The following is a 17,592-nucleotide window of genomic DNA, read 5'->3' as shown; positions in this document are numbered from 1 at the left end:
GTACCCTGATATTATTTATATTTTTCAGAATTTTGGTTTTCTCATTGTCTCTTTTCAGCTTCAAACTTTTCCAGCATTTCTATTACTGTTTCTAGTCTTTCACACTCTCTTTCAAGTTTAGTTAGCATTTCCTGGTCTATTTCAATCTTTTTAGGTCCTTGTTCTTTAACAGGCATCAATTTAGCTTTTAATACCATTTTAGATCTTGGTTTTTCTTTTTCTGCTGATTCTGAATTTAGAGACGTTGTAATCTGCATCTTTTGAATCACTGAGTGAATTAGCCTAATAAAACACAAAAACATACACGGCAGAAACAGAAGTCTCAGAATTGAGCATAACAACATGAACTCTAACTTTTTCCACCAAACATTTCCAAAGAGGTTACTCTACCAATCTGCTTTCAAGATTGAATTCCACTTCTGTACTGGCACATGAGCCACCCTTTTAATTTCCTGTGCAAGTTCTGTGATAGCTTCCCCATAATCATCAATTTCTACACAGCATTCAAATTCATTAAGTCTTCCACAAACTCCTTCTTCTGCTAACAGATAGTCTAGGGTGATCCTGTTTTGGTACACAAATGCCCACATTTGTGTATATTGCCTGGCCAACATTTTTAAAGCATCGGAGGTGTGATTTGACACCACCTCCACTACTGCTTGGAGCTTTAATAATCTATTCAACAGGTAAATTGGGGTCCTATATCCCCATGACCCATCCTGAGCCCATGTTGCTGGGTCATAATATGTTATAATTTGTTCTGCAGGCCATTCATCCTCCCCCCAGTTTTGATTCCCTCCTGCTGTTGGAAAATTTAAATTCAAATCTCCTTTTTTCCACTGCAGGGTTTCATACAGTGGAGTTCCTAGCACATTGCTTCTAGACCTCAGTAAAACAAAGAAGGAGGGTTGTATTACTCCCAAAGTACAGGTTCCTCCCCATTTTTGAGGTAACTCTCTGTATGCTCGTTGCCCACAAATCCAATACATCCCATCTGAGGCTTTCCATTTCTGATCAGTTTTCTCCAGTTGTTCCCAATAGGACCTCAGGCTGTCGATGGATTGGTAGGGGTTAGCTCCAGGACTTTTGTACCAGCATAAATTAATCTGTTCATCCCATTCACAATTTATCTCTTTTATTGGTTCCCGATATCTAACGGGATTTTCAGGTCGCCAAATTTTTGAACGATTATCCATATTAACCACCAATGTGGATTTACAAGGAGCATGCCCTACTACTTTATTAAATTTCCTTCCTTCTCGAGTTATACAAATGATTCCAATTACCTGATTGCTTAAAATCCATCCTTCAGGTCACTTCAATGTTCCAGAAATTTGGGTGTGGTTCCACTTTAAAAATTGCTCTGGAGCTAAGGTCTCACCTTTCCATAGCCATCTTTTAGCCATTTTTAGACCTCCACAAATCCAACATTTGCATAATTCCAATTCCGTAGCAATCTCTTGCATCAATCCCACAAACAGATTCTTATTCGAGGCTGGCAAATCCCAATCTTTGTAGTACTGTTTTAGCTGTTTATACAATTCAGCCAATGCTGTTGACTCTTTTCTCCTGTTCTTTCCTCTATTCCCCTTTGATTCTTTTTCTTCTTTTATTTTCTCTTTCCATTTTTTTCTTAGTGCCCAATTTTACATGCCTATACTTGGATCATCTCCATTATAATTTCTTTCAAAACAAACGAATCTTTCATATTGAGGGCAGATTTCATCACCATGGGGATAAGGAGCTCGTCCATTATATCCCAAAATTTTCTCTACCCAATACATCTTTCCTTCCTTAATACAAACATCTATAACATTGCTGCGATTGTAGCAGGCAGAACTAACATATGGGTGTGTTACAAACACAGATTCCATCTTGTCCTTAATCCACACAGAGTGATTGCAATAGTTGCAAATGTTGAAATTGCTGGGACTTGGTTTTTGCCTTGTTTGCTTTTTCATTGCCGAAACTCCGTCCAGTGTGGCTCTCTGGCTTTGGCCAACTGCCCAGGGTACCAGAATGATCACAGTGAAAATAATCCTCAGGAAATCTACCTTTCTACCTTTCTCAAGGCCCCTTGGGTTGCAACCAAGGGCCGAGATACCAGTCTTCTCAGTAGCAAAGGTAATATCCTGGGATCTAGTCACCGGTGCTTTTAGTTTCCTCGGTACCCATAGCCCCACAGAGTTTGCTTGTCTCCTTTTAAATGCCATTTCCCAGTTCTAGCTGGTTAAAAAGCAATAATTAAAATGAAAAATAATTTAAATGAAAAGAACAGGGAAAAGGTTAGGCCGGAATACCATAAACCTGTATTTTCCAAAATTTCAGGGATGTGCCAACCATAATAAGATTTTTCTAATTATTTTCTGTTTCAAGGGCGGGGAGTTCATTAAGTCGCCGCCTCCAATACGTAAACTCGCAGCACCAATATGCCCCTGCAATGTGCCTATTATGTGGCATATAAATTTCTTTTCCACAACAACTATCAATTTTGAGACACTGGTCTATAATATTATGAGTTGCTCCTTCTCTTATTTGTGCTATAGCCAATATAGCAAGAACCAACTGATCTAAGTTCCCTATTAATCCCATTGATGCTAGAAGGGTCCCATCTCCCAATCTCAAAGGTATCAAAAAAAAAAAAATCACTAGCAATGCATTCTATAATTAGCTGGCTAAATACATAACCATAGCAAAGCAAGCAAATCAATTGTCTCTCCTTCTCTTCTCTTTTACTCTCCACCATGAGTTAAAACAAAGTGTGCAAACAATACATATCCGTGGATGACACCCTAAACCATGTTTACCGCACTCCCAACATTTTACTTGTCTCTGAGCTCTTTTAACAATAGGTGTTATTAATCTCAGTTTCTAAAATTGCAGTTCTGTAATCAATTCTAATAATGTTGCTGGTAGGTGATCCTGGAGGAGATCTTCGATCTTTTTAGGCTATTCCCACTGATTCAGAAATTCTTTTTATTCTTTTTCCACCGGCGTTCTTCTGCCTTTGAACTCAAGTGAATTGCGGTCCGCAGCCACTCCACGATGCTTAGTTCCTTCTTAATAAATCAGGGTTAATATAAATCAACTTAAATCCCACCATATTATCGCATTCTTGGAATTTCATGTTTCACCAATATTTTAGCTACTCTTTGAACTGTAGTCCAAGCTGCTGGAAATGCTTTAACCCACTGAGTTAATTGATCCATTATAACTAACAAATATTTCCACCAACCCACTTTAAGCAAGTCTACAAAATCAACCTTGATCTTTTGAAATAGCGTGTAGGCTGTTTTGCATCCTCCAGAGAGAGGGCTCTTTAACACTTTCTTATTTACCTTTTGACAGGTAAGACACCCCTGGATAATTTGTTTTCCAATTTCAAATATCCTTATACACCCATAAAATTTTAAAAAGTAATCACAAAAGGCTCTTGTTCCCCAGTGTGTCCATCTATACAAGTTATCTAAGATTTAATGTGCCACTGGTTTTGGCATCCTAATCCTGCCATCAGGAAAAACTCTCTTTCCCTCCTTAAATGTTACTCCTAATTTCCTTATAGCTGCCAGTTTTGCTAGGGGAAGGGAAAGTGTCTCCTGCTGAATTTCTATTTTTTTTGTAAGGTCATGATTTCAGTATCTCCCTTTCTTAAGGTCGCTCTTTTTGCTTCTTCATCAGCCAAATTATTTCTCTGACTCTAATATCCCTCCCTCTCTGGTGTTCCTTTACATGAACTACTGCTATTTTCTTTGAGCCTTTTAATGCTTCAAGTATCTGAATTATCAATTCCCCATGTATTAACCCTTTCCTTTCAGTGTTTATAAGTCCCCTTTCCTTCCAAATTTTTCTCAAAGTATGTACTACACTAAAAGCATATTTGGAGTCTGTATAAATAGTCCCTTCTTGCCTTTTTAGTATTAATAATGTACGGAATAATGCATAAAATTCACAGGCTTGTGCTGACCAGGAGGGACGGAGGGGACCAGACTCCTTTATCCTAAACTTTTTCCCACTTCACCTGAATGCCAACCCGTGTCATTAATTTCTAGATTATCTTCTTCAGTTAAAGAATAAATTTTAAATTTTCCTTCACAGGGTTTTATCTTTAATTTAAGGCTATTATTAGATGTCTGCCTAACAAATTATTCTCGGCCTCTGGTATCAACAATAAATCATTTACTCCAAATTTGTCATCTGTTTCAATTTGCACTCCTTTTATTACAGGAACAGGGAAAGCCTCTCCTGTAATTCCGATTACTGAAACTCGCTCACAATTTATCTCACATCCCTGGGGTAATTTTGTCACTGTCGACCGAGAAACTCCTGTATTTACTAAAAATACGACTTCTTCACTCTGAGGACCTACTCTTAGCTTTATTATCAAGGCCTCTTCTGGGTGTAATTCGGTTCTCTTCGTTAAACAAAACTCTTGCCCTCTCTGATTCTCCTGAGAAGTTTTCTCATCTTGCTGTTTCTTTCTGCAATTTTTTTGCAGGTGCCCCTTTTTATGACAATAAAAACAGGTGGGTCCCGCACCCTTCAAAGTGGGGCAAGAATTTTTTAAGCGCCTTTTCTTGTGGTGGGAAAAATGCACAGGTCCTGTGTTCCTAAAAATAGATCGTGACATCCACTGCTTGTTTTTCCATGCAGATTTTTCTGTATTCAAAGCTGCCTGCATTTCTTGAACTGCTGCCACCAAAATTCTGGCATCTGCTTTCTGTTTTCTTATTTCTCTTTACAAACACCCTTTGTGCTTCTCTCAGTAACTCTTGAAGTCCCCTGTCCTGCCAATCTTCTAATTTTTCCAGCTTTTTTCTGATGTCACAGCAAGATCCGGTCACAAACTGAATTTTTAACAGAACCTGCCCTACTGCAGTATCAGTATCTATACCTGAATAGAATTGCAAGTCTCTTTTTAATCTTTTTAACCATTCTGCCGGCGACTCATATTTTTTCTGATGCTCACTCAAAACTTTTCCTATATTATATCCTTTAGACACTGCCCTCTGAATTTTTTGATTTTCTTTCCTTAGGGATTACCATTCATCCCAAAACCGTATTATCATCCCCAGTGGGCTGTCCTGAGGAATGCTCCCCCCTGAGAACCCCCTTCACAGTTCCCAGATACCTCAAACCACTGCGAATTTTTCACACAATCCGCAGCCCCTGGGTCAAGGAACTTACTCTTTCCCTGATCCATTTCTGGTGGCAACAAACTAAGAAATCTCTGGTACCAGGAGAGTCTTAGCTTCCCACACTCACCTCGTGGCTCAACTTCCTCACTTACTACTCTGTCACACTGCCTTTTCCATCTACCTGTTTTACTCCTATCTCTCCCTCTGTAATCTACTTGTTCCACTCCTCTCTCTCCCTCTTTCTCAATCTATTAGCCCCGTCCTCTCACCATCTAATCACATACTAAATTGCCTGCTACCAACCCTTCCAAGGAAATTGAACCTATTCATTCACTCTCTTTCTCAGTCTCCCTACTGAGTCAATCCCTCCTGCCCAAGGACCTTCCCACAGGTGCCTGGACCAGGGATCCCCTCCTTCCCCCTGGGTCAAACCCTCCCGGGGTCCCCACTCATTAACTTTTCTTTCACTTTCCTCCTTTTCTGGCTGGTCTCCTCGCGGAGAATGCGAAAACGCGGTACTGGGAAGTCCCACTTGCTTCGGGGGTCCGGGACTGCCCAGCCCCCATCTCAGACACTCCACACACACTCACACACACATACAGCCACCCCCCGAACCAAAACTCCGTGATACTCACAGCCTCCTTTTCTCACGAGGGTCTTTGTGCACAAAGCAGTTTTCTATGGGTACTCTCTCTCCTATAAGCCGGCACTCTGATGGGAGCCTCTCCTGCGAGCTTCCAATAACTAATTTGCTTATGCGTTATAGTAAAAAGAACTCTCTTTTCCCAAAGGAGAGTGGTCTAGCCTTGGGACCACTTAAAAGTATGGTGGGGAGCTCCATCCCAGAAGCTATCCACCTTCCTGGAGTTAAAAGAGTTCCCGGGTATCGGCACCAAAATTGTTATGTTTGCCCAATTATCCCATCAAAAAAAACCCAAATAATATTTAAGGTAGCGACAATTTTAATTGAATAGTTTAGAAAATATATAAATAAGGGATAATTTGGTTCAAATAATAGCGCATAAGCAAAAGATACTGCGGGGTACGGGGGGCAGAGTTCAATGACCCTTGCCACTTCACGTACAAACTTGCCAAGTAAAAGTCACCCCTTATATGCCATGTGTCAATACCATCTCCTCCTATTTTCGGTTCGTTACTTTTCTGTCTCCGCCTTCATTTCCACCTTTACCACGCATGCGCCACCACTCGGTTTGGTGGTCGCACAAGTCTTTGGGGGTCATCACTCATGAAGGCCCTGTAGTCTTCTTCCTTGTCCTTTAATTCACCTTTGGGTTACACATGCGCACCAAGTGTAGTAGAAAGGGTTAGGCGCTCGGAAAATCTCGCGATGTCATGGAAAGCAGCAGGATTCCTCTCCCCCTAACGCCTAGTGATAAAGGATCACCCAAAAATGTAGTCCCCCCTAACATTAGTAACTTTCGACTCCTTACTAACCAATTACAGTAAGGTAAGACCCCCTGACGTAGAGAAAAAACTTTCCCAGTATAAAACCCGACGAGACGGGACAATAAAGGTCTTGAACCGTCCACCATACTGGTGTCTGTGTGTGTTATTGGCCCAAGTGACCCTGGAGAGTTTGGGTCGCTGTGCCGTTTCCTCAGAACCAGGTCGCCTCGCCTTGTATCAGAAGGCAACAACCAAGCCCGTACAATGTAAGCCAAGACTAACATATCACTGCATCTACATATCAAGGCAATAAATCCCTTATAATTAGCATTTGTTGGGACCGAACCAGGTTCTTGCTCATTTTTAGCAACTGTATCTTCAGCTTCTTTCCTGTGGTCCTTGAAAACATCTGCTGGGAAGGGGGGGGTGGGTGGAGCCCTTCCTTTCCCTCTCTTCTTTGGCATTACAACTTTTAACTATTAACTATTTTATTATTCTCAAATATTAATTACTGTATCAATATTGATTACTGTTTCCATTTTTATCAACACGAATCATACCTATTTATCACACCTTGATTTAAGGAAGTATCTTGGCAGTTACTCTTGGTGATATATCTTGCTTATTCTGCCCTTGGAGGAATGACTCAGTTCTGCAGTCTTTATTACACGCCCTGTTCTAAGAGACTTTTATACTGTTTTCCCTCTCTCCATGTTTTCACACTTGTTCAACAAGGTTTTCTTTCTAAGAATATTAGTCACAATATCCCAAAGGATTAAAAAATACTTAGGTATTTGTTCCCTAAGTATTTACTAAAGAAAAATAATAATAATAAAATAAAAATCCGTCTGCATGCTGGATGTAAAATACAAACAGAAATAAACTTGAGAGTTCTCCAAAAACCTTAAGAAAAAAACCCATGTATTCTATAAAACCCAGAGTATGCATCTACAGTATACAAAAATGGGCATGTTTTAGAAGAGAAAATCTGTGCAATGGTTCTGCACAGAATTCTATGCTTTCAAGCTCTTTGCCCTTCAGGGGCAGTGCCATTCTCTGAACGGTAATGCTCTGAGCATGTTCTGCTCACCACGGCAGCTTTCTGCTCTGCCCTGGTACAGATCATCCTCCCAGCAAAGGGGGAGTGCAGCCACCACAACTCGCAGCACCTTCCCACACAGCAAGAACCTGAAGGACAGAGATGGCTTTCACCAGCTGCTGCGGGATCTAATAGTGCCACCTCTCAGCTGATGAAAGCCTGAATTTCTGTGTTGCAGTGTGTTAGTTAATTGAGTCAAATGTTCTGTTATATAGTGGTATGTTCAAATGTTCCCCGAGTTATTACAGTTAATTTCTCCCCTATGTTATGCCCTCCTACCCAAGTGTCCCTCAAGGAATCCCCTCCCTCCTCACCAGATTTTTCCCTGTCTGTCAAGACAACCTGGCCCCTTTGCCACATCCATCAGCCCAAATCCTACCCTTTGTTCCAGAAAGTTCCCTGTCCCTCACCCTAAGAGCCAATCCCTATCCCAAAGCTCTTTCTTCCCCTTGTTCTGATTTGTTGTAGCCCTCAAAACCGCACCCCAAGCGTCACTTATTGGTTACTATATGGTGTCCACCCTCTGTTTTGAAAGATTTAAAAATCTGTGCACAGGGGTGCTGGGGATTCTTTCAACAACTGTTCCCTTTGGGAATTCTCACCTGCAGAACCTTCTCCTCGTATCTCCTGATGAATTTGCTGCACTTTACACCGCGGAAGAGCCTCCTCTGCTTCCTTCACTCGGTCCTCCAGGGGTCTCTACAGCTAGGCATTTGGCTTAGAGGTTCAGGCTCAGGCAAAACCCCAACCTAGCCAGTTCCCCACTCTTGCCATTGTCCCTGGAGCATCACAGAGCTAGCCAGGGCTGTGGAGGGCAGTGACAGTGACCCATGCCCTGGCATGTCACAGCCCCCAGAGCCACACCTGCCAGGCCACAAGCCCCAGCCCGGGTCCCCACTGCCGGCCTCAGGGGCTCCTGGGCATCCTCACCCTGGGTGCAAAGGCAGCCTCAGGAGCCCCCAGGGCGCTCTGGATTCAGGCTGCAGACACCCTAAAGCCAGGGACATGGATGGGGACTGCAGCTGGATCTTCCAGTGCTCACCACTCCTGACTACTCTCTAAGTGACCCAAACCTCATTTGCAGCACCTTGAGCACATTGATCCTGCTCGCCCCTCCTGGAACGTGGTGTTCTCACATCATGCACCAGCCCTTTGCAGGGAGTGACCAGCTCCCAGCTGCTCTGCTATCCTGGCATTACTTTCTCTTTGTCAGCAATGAACTTAACGGAAACACTCCTGAGAAACCTAGCACAACATTTGCTTCTCAGGAGCTCTGTGGCAAAAAAAACTCCACTAATCCCTAGTTTATGCACAGAAAAGGAGGTCCTGACAAAGCCTAAGGCACAGGCAGGGCTCTGGCATACGAATTCCTGAGCCACAGGATTCCACCCATTGTTCCTAGCTACTTTGCTGATATTTTAAGAGCCAGTTCTGGACAGGGGGTGCTGCTGACAGGGTAGGAAAATATGGAGAATAAAAGGTGCAGGAGACAACCAAAAAAAAAAACAAGGGGGAAAACCCTTAGAAATACAGAGCACAACAGAAGTCCTTGGAGATGGTTCAATAGAAAAGGCCAGCAGCAGTGAGCAGAGCCCCAGGTTTCTCACTGCCACCCCAGGGGCTCCTCAGTCCCCGGCTGGTTTGTGTCTGATGCAGCCCTGCCTGGAAAGGGCTCCAGGCTCTGGTGTTCCCAGCTTGCTCCAGGCTACATTCTTAGCAGCACTGAAAGAAGAGGTGAAACAAAGAGTCTGTCCTGCCTACAAACTCTTCTCCTTCAGTGCCACTGCCAGAGATCATCCCTCTCTCAGCTTGGCACTGTGCCTGCTGCATCCTTGTCCCTGTCCCTTGCATCAGCTCCTGCACATCATCAGCACTTGCTTTCCCACATCATGAACAGAGAGAGCTGTGTCAGAAGAGCAAGGAGTGCATTTTCTTGTTTGTGAGATACAAAGCTGTGTTTCATGTCAGGTACAAACAGGCGACGTGTGTATTTGTGAATGCAAAATGTGTGGACCCCGACAATGGGAGAGCTGTGAATTCTAATAATAACTGAGGAGAATAAAGCATGGAAAAAGGCCTTTGAACCTATCTTTTGTTTGCAAATTAGCCCTAGTTGATTTAGGAGTATTGGAATTAAAGTGTTAAAGATGTTGATTTTTGCTTGCATTTAATCCATAAAAAGCTCTGCAATAATAACCTTCTGAAGTATAATTTTAGAATATTACTTGTATCCTTGAAACTGTAGCTTTGGAATATATATAAAGGATATATGTTTATCTCATGCCTTGTTGAAGCAGACAAAAACAGCTTGAGAAAGGAAGATGAACATCACCTCATGGGTTTATGGTTTCGACCAAAGGGAAGCTAGATATCACTGTTATGAGATTTAGAGTCTCTGCAATTAAAAGGTGGACACACATCTGGGGAGTGGACCCCACCAGATGGGATTAGTCTTTCTTCTTTCGGAAACTGGACCATCACCATCTGGGGATACTCCTTTGAGATACATCCTGAGAAATTAAAATCACAATAGTGTATAGAATTGTGATGCAATAATTTGGAATAAAAATTGCTGATGAGTAAAAGATTGGAAATAGAAACTGCTGAAAAAAACCTGATGAGTACCCCTATAAATACCTGTAACCATCAATTATTGGTGTGCAGTTTGAGGGAAAACTTCCCCCACTGTACCCAGCGCTGTATTGCTCATACTTTACCATATTAAATAATAAATTGATTGCTGCTTGAATATTGGCCTAGTCAAGCTTCTTATTCATAACACTGTTTGCTGGGCTCTTATATGGGCTGGCCATGGCACTTGGTAATTAATATGCTGTCATGCTGTGAACTGAATTCACACCTTACAGGGCTGTGTTTACTGGGCCTGCTGGATCAGTGCCCACTTCCTTCCTCTGCTCCTCCTCGCTCCAGGACTGTGAGAGACCAGCATGGGGTCAAAGACCCTGCAGTATCATTACCCTCTGGTAATGCTCAGAGGTCCTCTAAGGGCTATGTAGTGCACAGCATCTGGGTGTGGGGCATGTGCTAAGGAGAAAGAAAGAGTCTGTGAGAAAGCTGAGCTTCTCTTACATGGGACTGAAAAAATGACAGGAACTTTTTGGCATATAAAGCTTTCCTTCCACGTCAGGGACCACGGAAGGCCTAATCAGCTGTGGCCCCACAGGGCAAGTCTGTGCTAACTCCCAGCACCAAGTGCAGGGCTGTGGGGCAGGGCTCCTACAACAACAGCACAGCTCTGTGGAAGAGCCCAGCCTTGCATCTGGGTTCCTGCCTGCTTCCCCTTTGGAGACAGCTGTGGCCAGAGGATTTGTGTCTGAGGGAGAGCTCCATCCTTGGACCTCCTGATCTTTCCCAAGTGGCCAAATGGGGATGCACCAGCAGCACTGCTGGGAAGGTGCTGGCTCAGTGGCTGTTTTTTGAGACTGCGCCCCCCATATCAGCTTTATGTGTTTGTGTGTGGGGGGGTGCTTTTGTGGGTGTGCTTTTGGTACTGTTTGCCTTCTCTTTTTCCTTCTTCTTCTTTGAGGGGTCCATCTCAAAACAGCGCCAGAGCCGCAGTGTTTCATCAGCAGCTGCTGAGGCCACTGTTGTACCATCAGGGCTCATGGTCAGGGTCAAGATTCTATCAGTATGACCTGAGGAGGAGAAAGAATGTGCAATCAGGGCTGAGCTGATCAGCACATGCACATTTACTCCTGTATGCTCCCATGAGCCCTGCCAGCTTGCATAGCTGTCTCCCCACTGGCTGTGGCAGCATGATTTCAGACCCCAAGCACACACTTGGATCAATGGTATCTCTTCCACAGCCCCGTGGGCATGCTTCACTCCTAGCATCATGGCCCCGGATACTGTCCTGTATCAGTGATGCTGCAGGCTCCAACCAAGGAGTGCAGCTGTCTTCAACCTCTAACAGCCCCCCCACCCAGGCCCTGTCCACCTATAGTAGGAGTCTTAGTATCTGTAAGTAAATGAAAAGGGGGAAATATAGTAGGAGTCTTAGTAAAATATCTGTATTGTACATTGAATATCTGTATATAGGCCTTGCCCTGATAAGCCCTGGTTGTTTTTGATGGGCTGCAGCTACAATATCCTTAATTGGGCTGCATCTGTAGCTTGTGAAGATAACTGGGATAAAAGGGGCTGGGCTTGGCCAGTCAAGCTGAGCTGACAAGGAGCCCTGACGAAGAAGGAGCAACAAGCAGGAGAAGAAGTCAGAGCTGTGAAGAACTGCCCCCAAGAAGTATCACCGAGAAGGTACGAGACTTTAGAAATATGATTGCGACAGTATGGGACTTTAGAAATGCAACAACAAGATAACAACATCCACCTACCTTGCAGCTCTGCAACCTTGGTCATTATTGGATACTTCCATAAAACCAGCTTATTCTGTGCAAAGCCATGGGCTGAAATGAGCTGCTTATAGTTTGTGGACCATAGGATAGAAGTCACCTGCAAAGAGGCAGTAACACAGGTGAGGCGAGGTGCATGTGCTGATGCTCACCACTCGAAGGCGAGCATGGTCCCCCTCCTTCCCCATGCCTCTGGGCCTGAGGAGCCAGCAGCTCTGTGGAGGTGTGCTGCCAGAAGGTGTTTGTCTCCAAGCTGATGTTCATCTCTCACCTGGGAACGGGTATCAACAGCACTGAGGCGGGCACCAGAACACACGTTCCAGATGTGGATATGTGCGTCACTAGTGCCACCTCCAGTGGATAGAACATTCATCTGCCATGGGCACCACGCCACAGCCTGAGAGAGGAGAGCTCATTTTAAAACATAGAAGAGACAACCTGCACCCAGCCAGTGCTGCCTGCCTGCCTTGCACACACATATCCGCCCGTGGCAGCTCTGTGCTCACCTTGACAGCACCCTGGTGCTGAGTGAAGGTCTGTACAGGAGCAAAGTCGCCACCCCCACCTTGGGTGCATGGCCAGACATTCGCCAGACTGTCATTGCCACCACTGGCCAGGTAGCAGCCATCCAGAGACCATCTGAGTCCGCATACCTCGTGTGTGTGGCCAGCAAGGGCGGCCACGTGATGCTCAGCCACTCGGACATCGTGGTGATGGATGTGCCCAGTCCGTGCACCACTGCAGAGAGAAGAGAAGGCTTGCAGGGTCAGGCTGCACATTTTCACCCAAATCCATTTTTGTTGTTGCAAGACTGCTATACCTGCCACTGGGTTTCAACCAGTGTTACCAGCAACACAGGTCTGTTGGTATGAGTGAAACACCCACACAAGCTCTTTACAACTTCAGCACAAATTGCAATACAGGAAAGAGGCCTTCTCCTCACAGCCCCAACAGATAAGGCTGAGTAAGAATCCCAAGCCAGGACAAACTTCTCTCTGCCATCCGTAACCCATGCCACACATAGATTGATGGATAGGAGTTTGCAACAACTGGAAACTGCCCTTGACCCACTGCTTTACCTGGAGAAGAGGCAGCTGTTCCAGCTGAGGGTTCCTACACGGCCACAATGGCTGGTCATGGTTCGGAGACGTTTCTGCTGCTCAATGTCCCATAGTTTATAGGGGCCTGAGTAAATATATGTATTGCAGTAAAAGATCTCTGTATTGTATAAGTGATCCTGCCCTGATTCTAGTTATTGTAAATGGGCTGCAGCTGCAATGTCCTTGATTGGGCAGCAGCTGTAGCCTGTGGAGGTAGCTGGGATAAAAGGGGGTGAGGCATTCAGGGAGAGCTGGAGAGGAGCCCTGACTGAGAAGCAACAACAACAGTGCTGTGAAGAGCTGCTGTGAGAAAACCACCCAGAAGGTATGAGACCCTAGAAATATGATATACAACAATATAAATACAACAATAGCTGGAAAGGCAAAGCAAAAAGTTCTTCAGAAGAAACCCAATCCTGTTTCTATGCCCTAGGAACCTCACTGCACAGGCTCTGGCATTCAGCTTTCTCAGTAAGGGAACAGAGAAAATGTGTATCTCATGACTATAGCACAGAAGGTAACGCTGCTTATCAGAAAACCCCCAAACCAAACCCTGCCTTGCACACTGGGCAGTTCCACCCCACACCAGGGAAGACAAGTCAGGTGCATGGCATCCTTCCTCTGCCAACCAAGGTTTTGTCCCCAGGCCCCACAGTTCTGTCAATCCCTTGAAAATGTCTCTAGTTTTACTCCTGCATTCACCTGAACCTCAGCACTACTTGTGCCAACAGCAAGGTAGTCTCCTTCTTTAATCCATGACACAGAGGAAATGTAAACATCTGGATGCTCCGTCTGCAGCAGGGGGATAATCTCCCTAGTAGCGTGATTCCACAGATAAACAGCATTGTCCAGAGCCACTGCCAGGAAGTTCTGAGAGCTCCAGTCTATGAGATTCAGTTCTACAATTTGAAAGAGCAATGCAGGTCACACCATGCTTGGCTAGAGAGCCCTGCCCTTCACCCGTGCTGATGCAGCAGGTGCGGGTGCACATGTGCACACACACACGTGCAGGTGAGGGGCAGCCTTCTGAGTGTCACTGTGCCCAGCTGCTGGGGCCAGGTACCCTGCTCCAAGGCATCTACACTGTGCCCTAGACCACTGTCCCGCTAAGGCCACACAGGGACACTCCAGAAGGGGTCTGTGCTAGCCTGGCTACACAAAATAATACAGACAGCCCAGTTACACTGTCCTAGGAACAGCAATCCAGTGCAAAATGTTCTGGATGCCCAGCACTCAACCCTGTAGCCTACTTACAGTAGTCGTTGAACATCTCTGGTGCATCCAAGACCCGTTCTGGCTTTGAGGGAATATTTCTGCTATTCTTCCTGCTGGATCCAGGTGCCATTTTCTGACTGTAGAGCACTTTCAGGTTATTCTGACAGCCTGTGTGCAGGGGAACAGGTTTGTTAACCTGAGTTAGTTTCCTCCCAGCTGAGTGCTGCTCACCCAACTAGGAATCCCTTGGAGTGAAAATGAAGTCGTAAGAGAAACACTCACAAGCCTGCAGTGCACTAAAATCACTGCCAGTACGAACTGCTGAACAGGGGTGAGCTACAATTTCGTCATTCATGGAAACAAATTTGACAAACACTTGGGTTTTTGAATCCCATTATATTTAGTTGCAGTTTAAGCTAGAAAGTGCACAGCAGAGGGTTTGATGCTCTTACAGACTTCATGAAGGTTTGGAACCTGCAGTACAGGTGAAATGTCACCGACATCTTTTCATAAAAATCCTTTCTTTAGGATTTTCCCCCCTTCTGAGAAGCTGTGGCCTCAGCAACAAAATGTAAACAATGGTTATCTGCTGCTGTGGAATGCAACAGGTGGATGTGTGATTGGTCTCGGGTGAATGTTTGGATTTACTGACCACTCAAGGCAGAGCTAGGTCTCGCTCTCTGCTGAGACACAGCCCTTTGTTTATTCATTCTTTTTCTATTCTTAGCTTAGCTAGCTTCTGAGAACTTTCCTTCTATTTCTTTTAGTATAGTAATAATGTAATATATATCATAAAATAATAAATCAAGCCTTCTGAACATGAGGTCAAGATTCTCATCTCTCTCTTCACCCTGAAGACCCTTGCAAGCCCTGTAACAGGTGACCAGCTGGCAGTCATAGCACCTCTCCTAAATAAATTCACTGTAACTGTTTTGCCCTCCCTCGACCTCAGGAACCTTAAGAAAGGAGACTCCAGCCTGTACAGCTCTCAGAAACCAGTTGATTTCTCCTGTGACCACACACAGAGCCTCTGTGTTGCTGTTCTCCTGACCTGATCTCTGCTGCTGATTCAGCTCACACAGAGCCTGTATCATACCTTCTGGAGCATTCTGGGGTTTTCCTCTGAGGTGGAGGATTTTTGCCTCTTCTGCATCAAAACCATTCAGATTCACTGCCCAGGCTTTCTGTTGCTCCTACAGAGACAAATCACCCTCAGTACAATGCATTGAAAACAATTCCCACACTGCAATTTAAACAGACACCTAAGCCTCCTTCTCTCAGAATCTGAAGATGTTTGCCTGTGCTGCAAGGGTCAGTCACACAGAGGCAGGTCAAAGCAGTTTTTCCTCACACTTTCATACATCGTCCTGCTCACATTTTCACACAATGGCAAATTCAGTGTCATTGCCAGTGGGAAAAGCCACAGCCACAAAGCGACCAGATGCTTCACAAACAGATTTCAGAGCACAGTGTAAAACATTCCAGAAGTGTTCCCTGTGGAGACATTGTCCTAGAATAGCTACCACCAGCAGTTTCACTTTGTATAGGTCACAGCTTTGTGTTTGTGTTGCCTGCTACATTTTAAAGCCTCATTAGTCAAAAGCTAAATTTTGCTTCCAGAAGCAGCATAGGCTTAGAGTGCATGGCAGTCTCTACAGCTTCAGTCTCATCCTAGGCTCCTGAAGCCCAGAGCTGCAAGTAGTGATGGTTGGGACTTGTCAGTCCCGTGTGCCCACTTGATAGAACCTATTGTTCACTGCTCTGTAAAGGGGCAGGAAGGAGTAGCGGTTGGGAATCTAGCGGTCCCAAGTAGTAATTGTAACTTAGCAACATGCTCACCTTCTTGGTAGGGGAATCCTCAGCAGGGTCATTCTCTTTAGTTAGGAGGAAATTTGCCATCTCCATCTGCAGAGTGCTGCGGTTGGGAATCTAGCGGTCCCCCCCAGCCTTTGTGGGGGTGCTTTGAATTTTGGATCCAGATTTACCTGCATTCACATATGAAAATATTGTCTTACAGCTATTTAACAGTCTGTATTAGAGCTTTCATGGGAGCAAACCCAACACTCTTCCACATCACACCCACCAGACAAGTAGGACTCTGAGGTTTCATGCCACCCAGTCCCAACTAACTTATATTTTCCTCCCTGCCACCAAGTTGGTTAGGGACTGTGTGCACTTGGGTCTAGTGCAACAATTCCAGAGTCCAGAGATAAGGGGAAGATACAGAAACGCTCACAGGATGTAAAGCTGTCAGCTGACAGTCCTGCCCACACTCATCCTAGCATACAGCTGTGCCAGCAAGGCTCAGCTGGGCGAACAGCAGCTCGCCAGCCCCAGTGCTCAGAGCTCTGCCCCTCATGCCGGCAAGGAGGTGGGTGGCTGTCAGGAGCACAGCCCACCTCCTCCTGCCTGAGCAACAGCCGGTAGGGCAGCGTGGCAGGGAGCCCAGAGCCCCATGGCTACGGACAGGCAGCCTGGGCGAGGCTCCCGCACTCAACCTCTGCCGCTGGTGGCCGGCGCTCACCGGGTATCTTGGACGGCGTCTTGCTGGAGCTGTGGGAGCGATTGGCCGGCTTCATGGGCGACACGCCGATTGGGGCTGGGCCCGGGGCCGCTCTCCTTGGCCTTGTGCTGCCATCGCGCAGGCAGCACATTCGGGATCAGCGTGTCCAGCTTCAGCAGCCCGTGCAGGTCCGCCTCCAACAGGAACTCCGCCGTGGTCCTGCGGGCGGGCGGGGTTAGCTGTGCCCACCGCCCGGGCTGAGCCTACTCCTACAGCCCTGCCGGCCTCCCCACCACCGGACCGTGCAAGCGCTCCGGCCGCTCCTCCCCGCCAACGCACACCCCCACTCTCCCCAGCCACTCCTCGGGACACTCCGTCAGCCAATACGCCCTCCCTCCGCTCCTCGGCAGTCCTGGATCAGCCAGCACCTCTTCCAGCCGCTCTTTGGGGCTTCCTCCGATAAGCGACATTCTCCCTTCCCCTGCCTTTTAAGGGCAATCTCGTCCCTGCTCTTTCTCCTCCCCACTATGCTTTGCCTCTGCCCTGTGCCCCAGGGGCTGCTCTTGGCCAGGCAGCCTCAGTGGGAGCCAGCATTGGCTGCAGCCCCAGCGGGCCCCCCAGGACAAGGCCCAACAATTAGGAGGCCAATGAAAGCTCTGGGCAGCAGCAGAACCCTCAGCAGAGTTCTTTGGACAATCATGAACTGGCCACACCTGCACTGCAACCTCACTGGGAATGTTTCCTATGTAGAGTAGACTTTCAA

General features: G+C 45.9%; 1 pseudogene; it reads right to left on the bottom strand.

Moving 5' to 3' along the window:
• Positions 1-9,919: 9,919 nt before the first annotated feature.
• LOC134434655 (cell division cycle protein 20 homolog) lies at positions 9,920-17,035 on the bottom strand (annotated as a pseudogene).
• Between the last annotated feature and the right edge of the window lie 557 nt (positions 17,036-17,592).

Source organism: Melospiza melodia, unplaced genomic scaffold (genome assembly GCF_035770615.1).
Source record: "Melospiza melodia melodia isolate bMelMel2 unplaced genomic scaffold, bMelMel2.pri scaffold_45, whole genome shotgun sequence".
Taxonomy (NCBI): domain Eukaryota; kingdom Metazoa; phylum Chordata; class Aves; order Passeriformes; family Passerellidae; genus Melospiza; species Melospiza melodia.
Note: the sequence above shows the minus strand (reverse complement) of the source record. Positions and strands in the feature narration are given on the sequence as shown.